The following is a 20,471-nucleotide window of genomic DNA, read 5'->3' as shown; positions in this document are numbered from 1 at the left end:
GTTCTAGCAAACCTAGAACTCAACCTGTTAATATCTGCTTTGACAAGGACTCTGTCATGTCAAAAACCAAACTAATGACAATAAAAACAAGATACATAAACCCCTAGCTAGGCTGATGAAGGCAATTGTGAAAAAAAATTTAGAAAAGGCCATCATGCATCTTATAATTATCTGAGGTGTGAATTTGATGAGTGAGGTCAAAGAAAACCAGATTCCACTGGACTCCTAAGAATCCTACTTTTCTTGGCCTTTCAAATCAAGGTCAACTCCTGAAAACTTTATAGATGAAAAATGGCTTTGGAGGCAGACAGACCTGTATTGGAATGTAAAAACGGGTGTTAAGCCCGGGCACAAGATGACCAGATTTGCATTTTACCTTTGCCTACATGAAGAACAGATTGGAACGGGGCAAGGATGACAGGGGCAGGTTGGTAAGAAAGTGACTGATGGCAGTGATTTGGGCTAGGGTGGCCATGGAGACAGAAAAGGTGATGGATTTATAAACTAGTTAAAAAATCAAAACAATCGATTATAGACCAAGAGGGAGAATCTGGAATCAATGACGATCCAGGATTATGGCTTCTGTAACAGAATAGATGGTGATGTCGTTTACTGGGACAGGACTACTCCAAATAGAAGATGGACTCTCAGCCAATTTGTTGACCAGTATCAAGGCAATGGGTGTAGAGACTCACCTGGAGGAACTAGTGGTAAAGTCCAAGCTGTCAGTGCCAAATACAGCCTTCCTACTCACTTCTGCCTTGCAGGGCTATCTTTACTGCAGATTACATGTAAAAATGCACAACCATTTCCTCCTAATAAGTGAGAAGGCAGCACAGTACAGCAGTTACAGCCACTGATTGGACTCCAACTGCCTGTATTCTAATCCTAGTTTCATGACCTCCTAGCCTTGTGGCTTTGGGAAAGTTGCTTTCTATGCCTGTTTACTCAACTGTAAAATGGAGAAAACCACAGTACCTATGTCAACAGTTTCTTAGAATGAGTACTAAAATGACAGCAATAGCCAACGCACCTATATAACTTTCTCCGTGCCAGGTACCCTATCAAACAGTTTATATAGATTAGCCCATTCAGTCCTCACAACAGTCCTATGATATGACAAAGGCGCAATCAAAATCCCCATCCTAAACATGGGTAGATGGAGTCACCGAGGAAACCGGTCACTCATTTGGCTGTTCAGCCATCTAGCCCATCCGAAAGCAGTGTTCTGAACCATCACCCTAAATTTCCTTGGACCTTAATACACACAATGCTTAGAACAGTGCCTGGCACCGAGTAAGAGCCAGCCAACATTATCCCTGACTATGAAAGCCAAATCAAGCCTGGTTCACCAGGAAGAAAGGGGCTTTACGCACTTTTCCATTATGGATCACGGTCACACCTTCCCACCTTGTACTTGTGTAATACTGACTGCAACACGGTGAACTTGCTTCTGACGTTGACTCTGTGGACAGGAGGCAGTTATGGCCTGAGGTTTTCAGGCTCCACAAAGACTCCATTCTCAATGCTGTGATAGAACCTGCAACTCGATACCACCTCTGAGAGTCAGCTCTGCTGGAAAAATACCCTCTGGCTCGGATCATAATTTCCGGTCTAGTAAAACGGGGATCCCTTCGTGACTTCTATCCTTTTACCTTTTCACTTTATGAATGGACAAACTGCGTGAGTTGAATATACTTGTCCTCCCCTTAGAGAAAGAACAGAGAGATTCTTTTATAAGAAGATAACGTGATTTTATTTCCACTAACAAGGAATAATCTTAATTGACATCTTGCTCTGTCAGAGTACAGCCTCAGAACAAGTACTCAAAACTGACATAATCACTTTTTGGTAACAGGCCCCAGCCTTTAATAAGCTTATTATGGAAAAGAACCTAAATAGCAAATCAATTCACTCCAGCACAAGAGAGTTTACTGGGAAGTTACATAGCTTAAAGTGAAAGTTTCTGAAACTTAACTGAGATTTAAAAAAATAATAATAATAAAAAAACAAGGTTGACCTTTCAAACATCTACATCAAGTTTTTCCAGGTAAAATTTAGTTCAGCCATACAGTTAAGAGCCAAAACTCTAGGGGTCCAACAGATATGTAACTTTTTGAACAAAAATCCAGAATCTGCCTGTGGGTAGTCCTTGGTACACCCAGGAGAAGCTAAGGTGGCTGCCTATTCAGATGTGGGATTAAATTAGGCTCTGCACATTTCAAAGATTTCAACCCAATACTCAGTCCAGCTGAGTAGTTAGGCCTGTGTGGTTTTCAGTAACTGCAAAATGTAAAGAGAAATTGCACTCTGCCCACTTATCAGTAAGTCTAACACTGAATTCACTGCCATCTACAAAGGTGATGTCTACTTTATTCTCGGGAAAATTTTATAAACAATCTTAAGGTTAAAGAACAGAAAATAGTTTAATAATGTATGGCAAAACTGTGAGATAGAATAAGAGTCATTTTTAAAAATCACATTAAAATATGAGGGACACTGGACAATATTCACAACATATTTTCATTGATTCATTTATATCCATTGGCATTTGAATAAGTAGAGGACAAGTCATTCAACACCAAACACAAAGTTTCTGCTCAGATGGTGTAGCTATAATATGACGAGGCCTCCCACTGTCCCCCAGTGGACATCTGGCATGGGTAAGCCTGTGATAAGCCGCTAACTTTGAGATTGCTTGGACCCACAGCAGAGTGTAGCCTAGACTTACTAATACAGGGTTCATTTCTGAGTCCTTGTCTTTCTCCAGAAACCATCTCTAGGCAGTCTCATCCAGTCCCATAGATACACTTTAAATGTATATCCTGAACCCAAGCCAGTTTTCCTTCCTTCCTTCCTTCCTTCCTTTTATTCTTCCTTCCTTCCTTCCCTTCCTCCCTCCATCCTTCCTTCCTTCCTCAAATATCCAACTACCTACTTGTCATAGCTACTTAGGTATCTCACAAGCATCTCAAATCTAACACATTGAAAACAGAACTCTTTCCTCCAGAAGCTATTTTTCCTTCAGACTCCTCACATTAGAAAATGGCTTTGTGGTACACCTTTACACCAGATTTCCCACTTCCCCTCTTCTGAGCACGCTTAGGGTACTGTACTTCTAGCCCCCTTGCAGGGTAAGCCACAGCCATATACATGTCTCCTGCAGCTAAAGATATGTGAGTGGAAGAGACAGAGGCACTGGAGAGCCAGGTTCTCTCTCCCCTTGCCAAAGTGAATTTGGTAAAACCCATATTGATATGGAAGGCAGACTAGACCACTTAGTTTGAGGACAGATGCCCTGGAGGGTCACTTGGACTTATAGCAGATTTTGCAAGAGTGCAAACTCTGTTGCAGTGGCCTGAAATGTTGAAGCTGCTGTTACTGCAGCATGAACTAGTCTCCCCTGACTACTTCAGGGCCCTCAGGTGCTTGTGCCAGAACCAAGGAGTCCGTCTCCACACTCCTTCTCCCTCCCCTCCATGTCCAGGTCACCACCAATCCAACTCAACCCTCACAAATGTTCTCTAGGCCAAATCAACATTTCTCATCTGGACTCTTGCGAGAGCCCTCAGATCTATTCTCCACATAGCCTCCAAAGTCGAAACCACAAAGACTTTCAAACACCTCCTCTGTTTAAATCCCTTCAATGGCTCCCCACCGCTCTCAAGCTTAAATCCAAAGTCTTTAACATGGCCCACAAAGGCCTGTGTGATCTAGCCAGGGCCCACCTGCCCCAGACCTCATCCCAAGCATCCATCCATCTATCTCTCCCTCACCTCATTCCTCCCTTCTATCCCCATCCCACTTCAGCAGCTCCAGCCCTCTCTCATTGCCCAAATATGCCAAGCTCCTAGCATGAAATGTAGTCTCTCCTCCTCTCCATTTTTCCTTTCTACCCCCAGCTGCTTGAAATCACTCTAAAACACACCAACCTCCTTTCACTTCTCCCTTTTCATTTTATGCTAGAAAGGGAAAAATAACTCTTGAATATGTTTGCCTTTGATTCAGAAGACAAAAGGATAAACTATGAACTTAAATTCTCAGAAATCACCTGACTATAGGATCTAAACATTGGTAGAAGTTGAAAGAGAAGGAAGACAACTCCAGGGCTTAGGAATCAGGGGAGAAAAATTAAACCAAGTGACTAGGAAACCAAAGAAGCCAGGGAAGGGTTCAGGAGAAAATCACACCCTAGGCCAAGAAGGAATCCAGCCCCCCATAGCCACCACCACCAACTCTCACCCATACTTCTTCATTTGACTCATGCAAATCCCTCGGGAATCCCTCTCTCAATTCAATACTAACACTCTGCCAGGGCCATAGGCTTCTCTGACATAAGGGAGTCCTCTCCCCTCAAAAGTCAGATACCCCCATAACATACCCCATCCCTGGGCCAATATAGGGGCAAAGGCTGATAAGCTCTCAGTAGGCTAGACTTCAATCTTCCATCAGGGTTTCTCTCAGAACCAAGTCCAAGCTGTTTTCATCTATGCCTTCATTAATATAAAACAAGACTCCAGAGACCCAAGGGACCCTCCCATGGTTGAGTGTATTCTTCCAAATATGTATTCTGACAAATATTATATTAAATCTATGATTAAAAGTGCTCAGGCTGGAGTGCAAAGGCATGATCTTGGCTCATTGTAACCTCTGCCTCCCGGGTTCAAGCAATTCTCCCGCCTCAGCCCCCCAAGCAGCTGGGATTACAAGCACCTGCCACTATACCCAGCTGATTTTTGTATTTTTTTTTTTGGTTTTTTTTTTCAGTAGAGATGGGGTTTCATCATGTTAGTCAGGCTGGTCTTGAACACCTGACCTCAGGTTATCCACCTGCCTTGGACACCCAAAGTGCTAGGACTACAGGCGTGAGCCACTGCACCCGGCTGAAACATATTTATTCTTAAACTAGAGATCTCCTGAAGAGTTTTATTCACACTCGATCATTTTTGTTTTCACCTAAATATCTAAATGTTCATCCAATGGAAGAAATCGACTTCTTTGTTTTCAAAACCTTTAACAGAAAGGAAAATAACTTATAGGTTCTAGAAAGCATATTTTAATGCTTTAATTATGGCTTAACTTTTTTCGGAATACTTACCTTCTGTAATTAAGATAGGAAAAATTAAACTCAAAACCAAATTTCTTCTTCTCATTTCACCATCTTAAAATTTGGCAAGTTTTGCTTGAGGAAGGAGAGCAAACTCAAGTGCTTTTGTGGACTCAGGTGCCAGACAGCTAAGGATATTGGCTTTTCTATCACCATTGATAGAAAGATAACACAAAAAGTGAATCCTATTGAAGGTGGGTCAGAAGCGTCTTCTTAACAAAGCTCAGAATGTTTTTACAAACTCTTTGTGTCAAGGCACTTGGAACCTTTTAACGATTCCTGGATGATGTCCAAAACACCATTATACTTGACAGTGGTGAATGACTGTCATAACTTGAAAGGTGACAAACAGGAGCGGGCTTTTTAGCTTTTGTCAAACAGAAAGCTTCTCACCCCCACACGTTTCCATCTGAGCCTGCCGAGAATTGGAACGCAACAGCAGTTTTCCTGTCCATTCCCATCAACTAGAAAACACAGCCATCCCCTCTTACGGAAATAAATAACTTCTAACACCGGGCCACGTCGACACTTTGTGTTTTAAATTCTATGATGCGGTCCTACATTCTTGCAGTAATCAAAGGCTGTGAAACTTCAGAGTAAAGGGTCTTTCAAAAGGACAACCGAAAATGAAAGAGGTTGTTTTGGTGAACACTTATTAATTCCCAAGCTGGCTGCAGGGGATCCTGCTGAAGGATGGCCAAGATAAGAGCAGACCCAGGAGCTTCCGAGCTCCACAGAGTCAACTTTGTACCCAAGCTCCCTCTGGTTGGTGTGGGCCAACACCAAAGTCACCACAGGACAGAACGGGCAGCAGGACACCTGCTCAACAGTGGACCTGAAAAGCTCTCCTGCTGGACAAAGCAGAAGAGAAGCCTTCTGCAACCCAGCATGGCCAAAGCACGAGCTCTCAAACACCAACTACTCATCTCAGTCATTCTTTCTTATGACCAAAACTTTGATCTTAGCCATCATAGAAGTTCAAACCCAGGGTGAAGACAACACAGGAAAAAATGTGGCTTCTGAGGTGAAGTGGAGAGCTAAAGAACTAACCAATGTTAGTTATAACTAACTAATCAGTGCAGATGATCTGAAAAGTCTTCTTTTCCTGAATAGTAGACTCCTTTCTCTCAGTCACTTAAACAATTATCCCAACTCACTACTTACCCTTTCAAGCAGAGACATAGTAAAGTATCGTAAGCACCATTCTCTCTCCTGTATTGTCATAATATCAATGTGTGCAGTGCTTTTAAGCTTCACAAGTATGAAAATGTAAAATGGCTAATATGTATTGTACAACCTACTGAGGATTACAACAACTACATTGATAAATAAATATCTGATAGATGAATGTCCAAGATAAGATTTCACTTCCAATCACCACTTACAGGGACCTCTCCCCAAGGAGGTTCCCAAGTTTATTAAAATTAAAATGTCCTAGAAGTTGTTTCTAAATTCTAAGTTGTTTCTAAAATCACATCATATTCAAAGGGAATGTGATGAGACAGGAAAGTCAGAAAGAATGCCCTGATTTTCGTCCCTTGATTTCTATAGCATGTATTCTTCTACAAGACAAAGGAAGAGACTATAGCCATATCCTTTTGGCAATCTCAAAAGAATATCCAGCATTTTTTTTTCTTCAGAGTTAAATTATGGTACATACAATAAAAATAAAAAGTATTAGTCATAATCATTTTATATCAGACTTTAGCATTAACTATTTCTCAGATGTTAATAAAACAACCCACCCTTTCAACATCCATATCACTTCATCACACATGGGATCTCTGTGAGGAAGGCCAGCAAATATTGCTCTATAATCTCATTTTACTAACAGGGGATTGAAGCAAAGGAGTTAAGATTCAGTTCAAAATGAGATCCATTCCAATCTCCCAACACCTAGCATTTAGAACAGGAGCACAAGCAAGACAAAGTTACAGAGTCACACATGAATCATTATTAGTAGAGATGGGGTTTCTCCATGTTATTCATCAATCATGGATAAACATAACTCCTTTCTGCTGTTGCTAAACAGGATATCAGAATCACCAACACGTGAGTCAATCATAATTTATCATATTTATCATAATTAATCATATTACCCCCGGTTAAGTAGATGTTTCTATTTGGAGAAGGAAGTCAGACTGAGAATCTCCTATCCCCACACAATGAGCCTCTACCACAGAGGAAACTCAACGCTGGCTTATTCCTCTGTAATCTCCCCCGGTAACATCATCTCCCAACATGGTGCAGATAGCCAGGCCAAGTTCAGCAACAGCGTTCTCCAAACTCCTCTAAGGGAGAAAGAGAGATTCTTCATTCATTTCAAAAATATTAACAAAAGGCCTCTTCCCTTCAATCACTGAGTTTGGAGATTCTGAGACAAGAGTGGGATAAACCCAGGACACATTCTTATTCTCAGAAATCAGATAACGGACTGAACAATTCGTTGAGAACATGAACAAAAATATTACATGCTAATAAAATATACATAGTTTCATCACATCAATAAAAGCAAAAATCTCTCTAATGAGGATCTTGGAAGCTCAGTTTTTCCTGGCCTCTGCCTCTTTCTCTGTCCCCTACCAGTTCCTCCTGGCTCGCTCTCTTGTGCCCACACCTGACTTCAAGTTCCCCAGACACACCACACTGTCATTCCTCTGCTGTTCCTGAACTTCCTGCAGCTGACTTGCTCACTGTATTCGGGACTCAGACCAAATGTCATCTCCTCGGGGAAGCCTTTCCTAGATAATCTAATGCCAGTAAAATTGGCACACACACATTCCCAGTCATCTCTCACTCTTTCTCTCCCACTCACTCCTTCACTCAACGCATCACTACCTTGCAATGCTACACACCAGCCTATGTGTTTATTGTCCCGGGTCCACTCTGGAGTGTAAACTCTATGAAGCCATGGATGTTTTCTTCACCATTTTATCTGTGGTCACATATTACACTATCAATGAATTTCTGGTGAGTGAATAAGTGAATGAAGGAAGAAAAGGATCAGATTGGGAGGGCACCACTGATTTCTTAGATGCTTTAAGAAAATTCTTCAAGAGTACAGTGAAAAATAACAGGCTACAGGTGCAACTCAGTGTGTGACATGGAAGACTATAGAAGACTACAGAAGAAAGAATAGGTTAATTAAGCATAGTGCAAATTAAGTATCACCAGAATGCAGTAGGAAAAATGGGTGGGCATAAGACCAGCCACAGTTACGGAATCAGAATGCTCTAAGCCCCTACCAGAAATAAACAAACAAACAAACAAAAAACAAATCCCTGGGAATAATAACCCAAATGAGGTAATTCATATGAAATTATTTTATAGTATATAAAGCAATCAGAAAATAAATATATATCAAGCATATATTACCTCCTCCTATCTTTCTCTCCCCACTAATATCCTCTGCAGACATCAAAAACAATCATGGATAATAAATGTAACTCCTTTCTGCTATCGCCAAACAGGACATCAGAATCACCAATACGCAAGTCAATTATAATTTTTTAAAGCATCTTAGCAAAGCAGGCAAATTAGGAATGGCAGAAAACTTCCCTCCTAAAGGATGTCTACAAAAAGTCTACAGCAATCATCATGCTCAAAGCTTGACGGTGAGCCATCAAGCTTTTTCTTTAAAATCAAAACAAGGCGAGGAAGTCAAATATCACTACCTCTATTCAATACCATACTGGAGATCTCATTCTAAACATTATAAGAATGGCAAATTTTTCATTATTCAGATGATATTATTGTCTATCAGAAACTATTAGGATTAATAAGACTTTATCAAGGTCTCTGAGTATAAATCAGTATATTAAAGTGATTAGCATTTCTATACACCAGGAACAAAGCATCAGAAAGAACCATCTCTTAAATATACATTTTATGATAATAATAAAACAAGAAGATACTGTTGGAGTGCAGAAAATGATTCTTCACAACATAGAGCTTTAGCATGCTAAGTGCTTTGAAAATTGAAAAGCCTCAGAAATAAGCCTCAGAACCAAGGTTTCTCTCTGACCTGCTCTCACCTCCCTGTCACTGATCTTCTTGCCTAAAGCATCAGAAGGGATTCTCTTTGGAATTTCTTAAGACCCCACTCCTTAGGAATCTCATCAAATAACCCAAAAAGATCAACCACCTGGGAGAAGAAGAACAGAGACTGTAAGTCATCACCACATCCATATAGACTTTTCATCTGTTCTCCTAAGGGCAGCTCTCATAAATTACCTGGGAGGCTTTATCTGCATAAGATGACATTTGTTCACAGTGAAGTTCTATCCCTCACCTTCCTGACACCTCCCTCAGAGCTCCGGAGAACTTTGTTATTTACTTCCACACTCTCTATCTCCTCTCTCCCCTATATAGAAGGGTATATAAGCATCTGGACTCCACTGAGTTATTGGCAAATCATTCTCATGTGATTCCCTCCACTGTGAGCATTAAATACATTCGTAAGCCCTTCTCTCCTTTTCATTACCCTTTTGTCAGTATATTTTCAGTAAATCTTCAGGGGATGAAGAGGGAAGCTTCCCCTCTTGGCCCCTGCAATACTTAGGAATATATGAAACAAAATTTTACAAGATATTTCTGTATAAAGTAATAAAAGTTATTGAAAAATATTAACGAACACCAAAATAAATGGATAAACATACAAAGTTTAAGAATGAGAGAGCAAATGTTATAAAGATGTCAACAAGGTTATGTAACAATTATAGTCTGGAGAAGGACTTCCACCCATATGGAAGCTTGATATGTGCCAGAAGTGACAGCACAGACCAGTGGCTGCCGGAGGCAGGAGGGATGAATATCCCTTATCTGAAATACCTGGGACCAGAAGTGTTTCAGATTTCAGATTCTTTCAGGTATTGTAGTATCCGCATTATATCTACTGGCTGAACATCCCTAATTCAAAAATCTGAAATCCAAAATGCTTCCATGAGCATTTCCTTTGAGTGTCATGTCAGCACTCAAAAAACTCTGCATCTTGAAGTATTTCGGATTTTGGATTTTCAGCTTAGGGATGCTCAACCTGTATTTAGTAAGTGGCATTGGGACAATGTAGGGGGCAAAGTGAAATCAGCCTCTACTTTACAATCTACATTAAACAAAACAATTCCAGAGATCGACTATTTGAATGAAAAAGAAAAGACAGACATCTCAGAAAATCTTAGGATATAAGAATATCCTAATAACCAAAGGGTAAGAAGAATTTCTTAGGCAAGCTATACGTAGCCCAAACCATAAAAAAGAGACTGACCAACTCATCTACAATATAACTAAGAAGTTCTGTTTATAAAAAGGTTTGATAAGAAAAAAATTTTAATAAGAAAAAAATAGAAGCCATATATCGAGAAGATATCTTTAATGTTGGGGCCAGAAAATGCCCTGAAATATGGTGCTTTGACATGCTGAACTAAAGAAGCAGCCTCAAGTTCTCCCTCTGACCTCCCTGCCAATGACCGGTCTCTCCGACCCTCCTTACTGTTCAAAGCACAAGGACTGGCTCTCTCTGTAAGTTCCCTTGTTCCTTTCCTGACTGAGAAAACTTCTAAAAGAAATGCAATTGCCTTAAAACCCTTTCCCTAGGAATCTCATTAAATAATCAGGAAAGATTAACCAACAGAGAAGAGAGTAGAAACCTCTATGCACAGGACACCATGCCCAGTCAGCCCCTGCCTCTGCTCTCTGGAAAGCAAAGGAAAGACCTGGAAGACTGTTATCTGCATAATAAGACCTTTGTTCACAGTGGGGATCTGTCCTTACCTTCCTGTAACTTGTCTGCAGCTACTATTTGTCCTTAGGTCCCATTCAGAGTCCAAAGAGAATCATTTACAAACCACTGGGGTGCTTTTTGAGCCCATTCATTTATGGCTCTCCACCTCCTTCTCCCTAATGAAAAGGATATTTAAGCATCAACCATCTGCTCCTTTCTTGAGTTTTCACATGTTTTGTGTGGCTCTCGTGTTTAAGCACATTAATGAATTTGTTATGTTTTTCTCTTGTTGATCTATATTTTGTTATAAAGGTGTGGGCTGTGACTCTTATGATGGGGAGAAAAGGATCACCCCCTTTCTGCCTCTACAGTAACATCTATAATGAACAAAGATTTAGTAAACAAAATATATAAAGAACTCCAATGAATCAATATAAAAAGGACATGCAACCCAAAAGGCATATCCAGGCATTTCATGAAAAAAACAAGAAGGTCAATAAACCTATAAAAAGATGGCTAACCTCACTAGTAATGAGAGGAAGGCAGAGATCCCCAAGCTAATACCATTTTACACCCAAAAGACTAAAAAATGTATACAATCTGACAACCCCCCAAGTGTTGACAAGTATGTGGAGCAACAGGAAGTTGTTTTTTTTTTTTTTTTTTTTGAGACAGAGTTTCACTCTTGTTGCCCAGTCTGGAGTGCAATGGCACCATCTCATTTTGTATTTTTAGTAGAGATGGGGTTTCTCCATGTTGGTCAGGCTGGTCTTGAACTCCTGACTTCAGGTGTTAGGCCCACCTCGGCCTCCCAAAGTGCTGGGATTACAGGCGTGAGCCACCATGCCGGGCCAACAACAGGAACTTTCACATATTCCTGGTGAGGGTTAAAATTGATACAACTACTTTGGAAACAAATTAGCATTGCCCAGTAAAATTATAGGCGTGTGTAGCCTTCAAAACAGCATCTCCTTTCCTGGATATACAACCTGGAAAAACTCTTGCTCATCTACGCTAAGATAGATGGACAAAAATATTCACAACATCCTCCCAATAGCAAGAAAATGGAAGCAACTCAAACAAATGTCTCTCTCTCCTGAGAAAAATTAACTGTCCCATATTCATAAAATGAAATATACTCTGAAGAGTAACAGTGAACTACAGGTACATGGATGAACTACATTCTCATAGGTAAATCTCAGAAACATAATGTTAATGTTGAACAAGCCACTGAAAAATTCAGAGAGAATCATTCCATTTTTATAAAGTTGCAAAAACTGCTATTTACATTTGTGTAACCCTAAAATAAAAGAAATTAGTAATAAAATATTGAGGACAATCCTTACTTGAGTTAGGGAGGAGAATGGGATCAGGCTTGAAAAGTACTGGTAGCGTTCTATTTCTTAGGCTGCATGATGGGTACATGGACATTCATCTTATAATTCTTATCTAAACGGTACACAGACGTTCTAATGCCTCATCTGCTTATATGGCATAGTTAATAAAAGTTTAACATTTCATTATAATCCATTATGAAATATTTAGTTTTAGCTTTCATTTACTTAGAAAACTTACTTATGTGCAACACCAAACTTAAGCACAGTAACAAAATGGGGGGGGGGGTTCCTTCAGTAATAAATATGAAAGTACATATATATATGTACTTTCAATCAGCTATGTCTTAGGAAACTCCAAGCAATGTAGAGGAATCTATGATCTGCTAATGAACACTTCTTTTCTTTCCTAAGGAAGCCAAGTGCACATTTTCTACTAAGGTAGAGTTTAATAACTTCCAGATTGAATAGCACAGGATAACTGCACTCTCTCCTGGTTCTCTTAATTAGTGGCCTGTTTCTTATTTGTGGCCTGAAATTCCCTCTTCTCACTCATCCCCTGCATTTAGTCATCACTACCTTGATGAGTTGCAAAGAGCTGCCAATTTCCTTTGCTAACGGTGTGATTATTTAGCAGCTCCAAGGAGATGATGGGGTTGGGGGGAGATTGGTTCAGAGAGAAATCAGGAAGCAACTGAGATGTAGACTCAAAAATACCTTCTCTCCATGTCCCTGTTACTAAAACTAATAACTAATAACTGTCAAAGATAAAATCCTGAAATGACTTAAATTGCTACAAATACTGCTGGTAATTACCATTTAGTCATTCTTTTGACCTTTTGCAGTGAATATCTGATGAACATTGCCTCTGCTCAGTTTCAGTTAAAAAGAAAATAGCACAGTTCCAAAACTAATTTATTATAAAGAATCTAGTCTTGCCCCATATTTTAAAAATAAGGAAACTAACCTAAAAAAGTTAAGTGACTGAGGCATTTAAAATATGAAGTATGAAAACCATAACCGGCCGGGCGCGGTGGCTCAAGCCTGTAATCCCAGCACTTTGGGAGGCCGAGGCGGGTGGATCACGAGGTCAAGAGATCGAGACCATCCTGGTCAACATGGTGAAACCCCGTCTCTACTAATACAAAAAATTAGCTGGGCACGGTGGCGCGTGCCTGTAATCCCAGCTACTCAGGAGGCTGAGGCAGGAGAATTGCCTGAACCCAGGAGGCGGAGATTGCGGTGAGCCGAGATCGCGCCATTGCGCTCCAGCCTGGGTAACAAGAGCGAAACTCCGTCTCAAAAAAAAAAAAAAAAAAAAAAAAAAAAAAGAAAACCATAACCTCTGAGGTCAGACAGCCTGGGCTGGAACCCTGGATCTATCACTAGCCAGGTGACTCTGGGCAAATCACTTAACCTTGCCAAGCCTCAGTTTCCCCATCTGTAAAATGGGAGTTATACCACTATACCTCACAGGGTTGCTGAGATGATTAAATGATTGCAGTGAGTCCCTGGTACATAATAAATGTTCAATAAAGGATCATTATTAGTTTCTAAGTTCGGAAAGCCAGGCAGATCAAAATAAAATTTTCCAGGCATTTATCTTTTTATCTTTCCTAACTTACACGTCTCATTTTTAAAGTTATAGCAATTTAATAATGAGTGCTTTTTATAACTTGGAATTATGCTAATAAAATTTTCTCTCCTCCCCAAGGCTAACGGAAACATATGCAAGTGTATTTCAAACTAGTAAAAATGCAATAATTTCATAAACAACCGTCACCCTACTTTCTGCCAGTCCCTTCAGTCTAGTTTACATATTTAAAGAGAATTTTCCACTATATTTCCAGATTAATCCCTCACTCCTTAGGGGACCTGTCAGTTGGTACTTCTCAGAACACTTTTTCATCATTATCTATCTTTCCAGCCTGGCATGGAGCAGAAGGGAACAATTATCATGAGATAACATCTCTTCCAGTCAGACAGGCTCTTAATGATGGTAAATGAAACTAGAACCAACCCTGTATCCTGAGGCTTCTAAGAGGAAGAGCCAGACTCCCAGGGCTGGTGCAGAAGTGGCACCTGTGCTGTGTCATCTACAGGGAAACATCACCCAGGCAGGTAAATGGTTCCTCCTGAAATCCTGTCCCACTGTCTGCCTTGAGAGTCAGCATTTAATGGTACAGCAGGAGATGGAATCAGGTGTAACACTGAAGATGGCGCTAGCGGAGATCTGTTCTGGGAAAGGCACACTTACCCTAAAGTGAAAAGCAAATTATTTCTCCAATCCAATATGCAAAAGTGGTAGTTTAATCAATTTACACTTTTGTAGTAAATCCCTCTCTGTTGAGTATTTTGCTTTATTTTTCCATTAAAAGAATTCCAAGGCAGCCAGGTGTGGTGGCTCACACCCGTAACACCAGAACTTTGGGAGGCTGAGGTGGGTAGATCACCTGAGGTCGGGAGTTTAAGACCAGCCTGGCCAACATGTTGAAACCCTGTCTCTACTAAAAATAAAAAAAAATTTAGCTGGGTATCAGGGTGCATGCCTGTAATCCCAGCTATTTGGGAGGCTGAGGCAGGAGAATAGCTTGAACTCAGGAGGTGGACGCTGCAGTGAGCCGAGATCATGCCACTGCACTCCAGCCTGGATGACAGAGCGAGACTCCATCTCCAGAAAAAAAAAGAAAAAGAAAAGAATTCCAAGGCTTATTTGTTTGTGGTGCTATTTTAATTTTAGCAGTGCTTTCTTCTAAACAACTCAATACGTTATCATAAACGCTTAATGGCTGTGCAAACAATTTGCACTCACTTTAAGCCAACACAACTACTATAGGAGTTCAAAATGTAAATAGAACCAATTCATAATTCTCAATTCTCTCCTTTCCCTGCTGCCTCATGAGGCCTACTCTGAGCTCAACAAAGGCTCATGTTTAAGGCACCAGCAAAGCAGGAACACCCAATCAATGAGAAAATAAAACATAATTTGTTACTTAATATTTCTAAAATACACTGAAGTCATCATTATGGGGAAAATGTACAGTGTTGGACTTCCTTACTTATTTTATTATTGCTTCTCATTTTAACTAGAGATAGGATGTGGGCACCATGCATCAAGTTCCCAAAATGCTAACGTGGCCATAGCCCAGCTTCAGTCTGCTTTTCCCAAGATCTCTAGTTTATCACACCCTGAGAGCATATTTAAAATATTTTACAACAATACAGCATGCACAATGATCTATGGGAATGGATGCTGGCTCTAACAGACCAGTATGCCAGTAAGTCCTGGCTGAATATCATCTCAGGGTCACCCAAGCATCCACACGGAAGGAAGGAGAGGGGAGGCTGAGGTTTTTCTGTTGTTATGCAACCAACCTGTCTAACTGTATCAGCATCCAGTTCTCATTTCTTCATGTTGTCTAAGAATTAATAATTTTTTTGAAATCTTGCTAAAAGCTATATATACTATATCCAATGCATCATTACTGCTTGCCAGATTAAAAAATAACATAGTTGTTTAAATAAATCTCTTAATTCCACAAAGTAATTTTTTGCTCTTTGTTCCCATCTTCCTGATTCCTCTAATATTTCCTCTCCCTAGAAGCAACACAGTGCTCAAGAGAAGGCATAATCAATCGTATTGTAGCAGATTACATTTCCATTGCTAAACACTTGCTAACTGAAAAAAGAAAAAGAAAATACTTCTGTTTTTATAATCTAGTAAACAAATATTAAATGGTTCCTAACCAAAAACCACTGATTCGAGCCCCAGCCCCTGATCCTACAGCTGCCAAGATGTTGATGCCTAAGAAGAATGGGATTGCCATTTATGAACTCCTTTTTAAGGAAGGAGTCATCGTAGAAAAAGAAGGATGTCCGCATGCCGAAGCACCTGGAGCTGGCAGACAAGAATGTGCCCAACCTTCATGTCATGAAGGTCAATGCAGTCTCTCAAGTCCTGAGGCTATGTGAAGGAACAGTTTGCCTGGATATGTTTCTACTGGTACCTTACCAATGAGGGCATCCACTATCTCCGTGATTACCTTCATCTGCCCCCTGAGATTATGCCTGCCACCCTACACCACAGCTGTCCAGAGATTGGCAGACCTTGGCCTAAAGATATGGAGGGTGAGTGACCTGCAAGACTCACAAGAGGGGACGCCAACAGAGATACCTAGAGACGGAGTGCTGTACTCCCTGGTGCTAACAATAAAGCTGAGGCTGGGGCTGGGTCAGCAACCGAATTCTAGTTTAGAGACGGGTTTGGTGTGGATGTGGTCAGCCACCTCAGTAAAATTGAAGAGGATCATTTTGCACTGAATAAACTTACAGCTAAAAAAACTTAACAACAACAACAAAACACTGATTTTTACAGCCCTTGAAGGAAGAGATGAACCAATTCAGTTAGTAAAGTTTAGAATTACACCTTTGGTCACAGACTTGACCTCGTGGCCACTGTTTTTAAACATTTTTCTAAACTGCTTTTGCAAAACTATGACAGTGAAAGAAATCTGACATACTCAACTCCATCTTGCTTCAAACCTCACAAGCTAACTGCCCTGCTCAGTCCTGGGCATAGACAAAGCTAACTGTGGGAGGGGCCTGAATTCTGCTAAGACCTGCATAGGTAAGTAATAACCAGCTATTGTTCCCTAGCTTGCTTACTGCTCAGGAGTCATGAGTTAAGAGATTTATGACTTCTCTAAATTGTTTGTATAGATAACATCACAATTCTAAAATCAAAGATTGGTCTTTGAGATATTTTTCAGATTTTTGCATTCTGGTGAACCAACTGCCACCTCAGGGACCTGACTCATCCCAAGAAACTGACTCAATCAGTTCTGTAACCCCCACCCAGAAACTGACTCAGCGCATGAAGACACTTTTCAACACTCCTATGAGTTCATCCACAACCAATCAGCACCACTCATTCCCTAGGCCCCTGACCACTAAATTATCCTTTAAAAACCCAACCCTCCAAGCTCTCAGAGAGGCAGATTTGAGAAATATCTCCTGTCCTTCTGCTCAACTGCCTTGTGATAACTAAACTCATTCTCTATTTTAACATCACTGTCTCAGTGTATTGGCTTTATCTGTGTAGTGGGCAAAAAGAATCCATTAGAGTGTAACATTTTCGTTTATCCAAGATTAAAGTGTTGCAAGAAATCTGTGAACTGGTAACTCACAGCATCCCTTAATTATCCATTACCAATGCTCCTTGACTTTCGATGGAGTTATGTTCTGTTAAGTTGAAAAGATCACAAATGAAAAATACATTTAATATACTTAACCTACAGGACATTCATTATAGCTTAGCCTAGTCTACCTTCAAGGTGCTCAGAGCACTTACATTAGCCTACAGTTGGGCAAAATCATTGTGATCTCATGACTGACTGTGAGTTTTGGAGAGTATTACACCACATATTGCTAGCTTAGAAAACCACCAAAATTCAAAATTTAAAGTACAGTTTCTACTGAATGCTTATTGCTTTTGCACCATCGAACCCCCAAAAGTCTTAAGTTGAAGTCAGGGACCACCTGTAGTTAAAAATCTCTATATCCACAGGATGTGGTATGTCTTACAAGTTTTAGGAAAGTGAAGCTGCCGGGTCATGTGTCTCGAGGTAGCCAAAGTGAAAAGTCACTTGAGGCAGTTTCTGGGTTCAGTCAATACAGTGGCCTCACATAGTTATACAAATGGAATGCACCAGTGCCACTGACAAGGGGAGAATGGGGAATACCACGTTTTTTGTGACCGCAGGAGGGTCACCCCTCTCAATGCTCTTTGGTAGACAGAGCAAATCACTGGGGAGAAGGTAGATACATTTGCCTGTGGATAGAAGGCACTTCCAGGAGCCCTTTTCTCCTGGCATTCAATTTAGACTCTCTGATGGGCCAATATTCTTCTGATAGGAAAGGAAATTTAGGGTCTGAAGGGATTCACAGCTCACCAAAGTAGTATTCTGAATTTAAGCAGAACCTCTGGGAAATCCAACCACCACTGAACCCCCTCCAAGGGTGTTTCCTATGTGGGAGAAGACTGCCGCTTGGCACCAAGAAATACAAAATCCGTTGCCATAAGCATCAAAAAGCACAACAGGGCCTACTATACTTCCCCACTGAAGCTACGCACTACTCTTTTTGTTAAATTGGTATATAAATTTACCTCTGTCTGTGCAGCACTCATCAAAGAGTACTCAGCATATGGAACTCAACTTTGTCTTTTCTCCTCCTTTCAGTCTGTCTGTTGACAGTTAACGCACAGCCCACATTCCTCAGACCATGCAACCCTAAGACGAAAAGTTTTCTTCCCAATGCAATTCCCAAAGATAGAAGGAGGAGTCAGAAGCAGAACCTAAGTTCAGAAACACAATCTGGAGGTCCCTGTGGGTGGGGTGGTTCAGCTGGTGGCATGGCTGCTACTGAAGGTTCTACAGTTCCAGCCATGCTGGCATAAGGATAATGCCCTGGGACAGTGGCTGAGCTTGGGAGTGAACTGAAGAGCTGTAGCCTCGAAAGGCCAATGCTGGGGCACTGTGTGGCCTGTACAAGAATCTAGACCAGATGAAGCTCCCCGTTCTATCTCTTCCTGGCATCCTGAAGCAGATCTGAAACCTGCACCAGGTAAACCACAGAAGTTTGTGAAGAGAGGCAGAACTGAGGAGATGAGTATTAACTGACTTTCCACTTAATGCATGCAAAAGAATGTCCAGAAAACTGATATGAAAATAGAAAGAGGGGTTAACAAATTTGGACTCTGATGAACACAAATCTACAAATATCCTTCCAGAAAAAATAGGGAGATAAAAGGAACAAATATCATTTTAAAAATTCCTACCGCCAGTGTATAAATAAATATATATATGTGTGTGTGTATATATATATATTTACAGATGGTCTTCTATGTAAATGCACTTTAGTTTGCTATACTCATGACTCTGCCCCATGATCTATTTCTCCTTCGACATTTCCCCTTTCAGAAAATGGCACCTCTATTCAAACAATCTGAAAGTCATTCCCAATCTTTTTTTTAAATCTTAAACATTTATATTCAAACCAACAGATCTGACTTTGTAAGTATCTCTTCCAAACCTATCTTTTCCTTTCACCTCTACAGCCACCGTCACTTTTGCACGGACCCCTGCAGTAGCATCCTAATTGGTCCCTTGCATTCATTTGCTCTTCCTTCCACTTCCAATTCCATACACTACAGAGAACTGTAAAACATCTTATTAGTTCCCTGCTCAGAATCCTTCAGTGGATTCCCATTGCTCCTAGAATTTTTTTTTTTTTTGAGACGGAGCCTCGCATTGTCACACGGGCTGTAGTGCAGTGGCATGATCTCAGCTCACCACAACCTCCACCTCCTAGGTTTAAGCAATTCTCCTGCCCCAGCCTCCCAAGTAGCTGGGATTACAGGCGTGCGCCACCATGCCCAGCTAATTTTTTTGTATTTTTAGTAGAGATGGGGGTTTCACCATGTTGGCCAGGATGGTCTCGACCTCCTGACCTCGTGATCCATCCACCTTGGCCTCCCAAAGTGCTGGGATTACAGACATGAGCCACCACACCTGGCCCACTCCTAGGATTCTTAACAAGACCTTATCTTGCATCACATTCTTCTTGTTCATTACTTTTCAGCCACTAGGGTCTTCCTTGAAGGGCTCAGGCTCTAGATTACCTCATTCTCCACCTGGAATGCTCTTTTCCTGGTAAAATGAAGCTCATCTACTGAACTTGCTTTAAATTTCATCTTTTCGAAGAGGCCTTCCATGCTTCACCATTCCAACTTCCCAATTTGATACTTATTCTTACCAATAACACCTTATTCTTTCCCATCATAGAACTGGTCCTAATACTTGTGATCTGAGAGATCAAAATAGAGTACCCACCCTTTTTTTTGAGACAGAGTCTCACTCTGTCTCGAGGCTGTAGTGCAGTAGTGCAATCTCATCTCACTGCAACTTCTGCCTCCCAAGTTCAAAGGATTCTCCTGCCTCAGCCCCCAGAGTAGCTGGGACTACAGGCCTACAGGCACGCACCATCACATCCAGCTAATTTTTGTATTTTTAGTAAAGACGGGGTTTGACCATGTTGGCCAGGATGGTCTTGATCTCTTGACCTCTTGATCCACCGGCCTCAGCTTCCCAAAGTGCTGGGATTAGAGGCATGAGCCACCGTGCCTGGCCCCCATATACACCCCTTTATCAACTAAGATGGACTCTGAGGTTAAGAAAAGAAAGTTATTATGTGTTGGGGTGTCAGGATCCAGCTGGCATGGCAAATTTCTAAATTCCTATGGCTCTAAACT

At 40.9% G+C, this 20,471-nt stretch overlaps 1 protein-coding gene and 1 pseudogene across 4 annotated transcripts in view; one reads left to right on the top strand and one right to left on the bottom strand.

Moving 5' to 3' along the window:
* The window catches only part of ELMO1 (engulfment and cell motility 1), a 571,068-nt gene that overhangs the window by 477,683 nt on the left and 72,914 nt on the right, over positions 1-20,471 (bottom strand). The window lies entirely within an intron of this gene.
* Positions 15,956-16,506, top strand: LOC135276508 (small ribosomal subunit protein eS10-like; annotated as a pseudogene).

Source organism: Aotus nancymaae, unplaced genomic scaffold, assembly GCF_030222135.1.
Source record: "Aotus nancymaae isolate 86718 unplaced genomic scaffold, 86718_ANA_hifiasm-v0.15.2.pri h1tg000025l, whole genome shotgun sequence".
Taxonomy (NCBI): domain Eukaryota; kingdom Metazoa; phylum Chordata; class Mammalia; order Primates; family Aotidae; genus Aotus; species Aotus nancymaae.
This window is presented reverse-complemented; position numbering and strand designations above follow the sequence as displayed.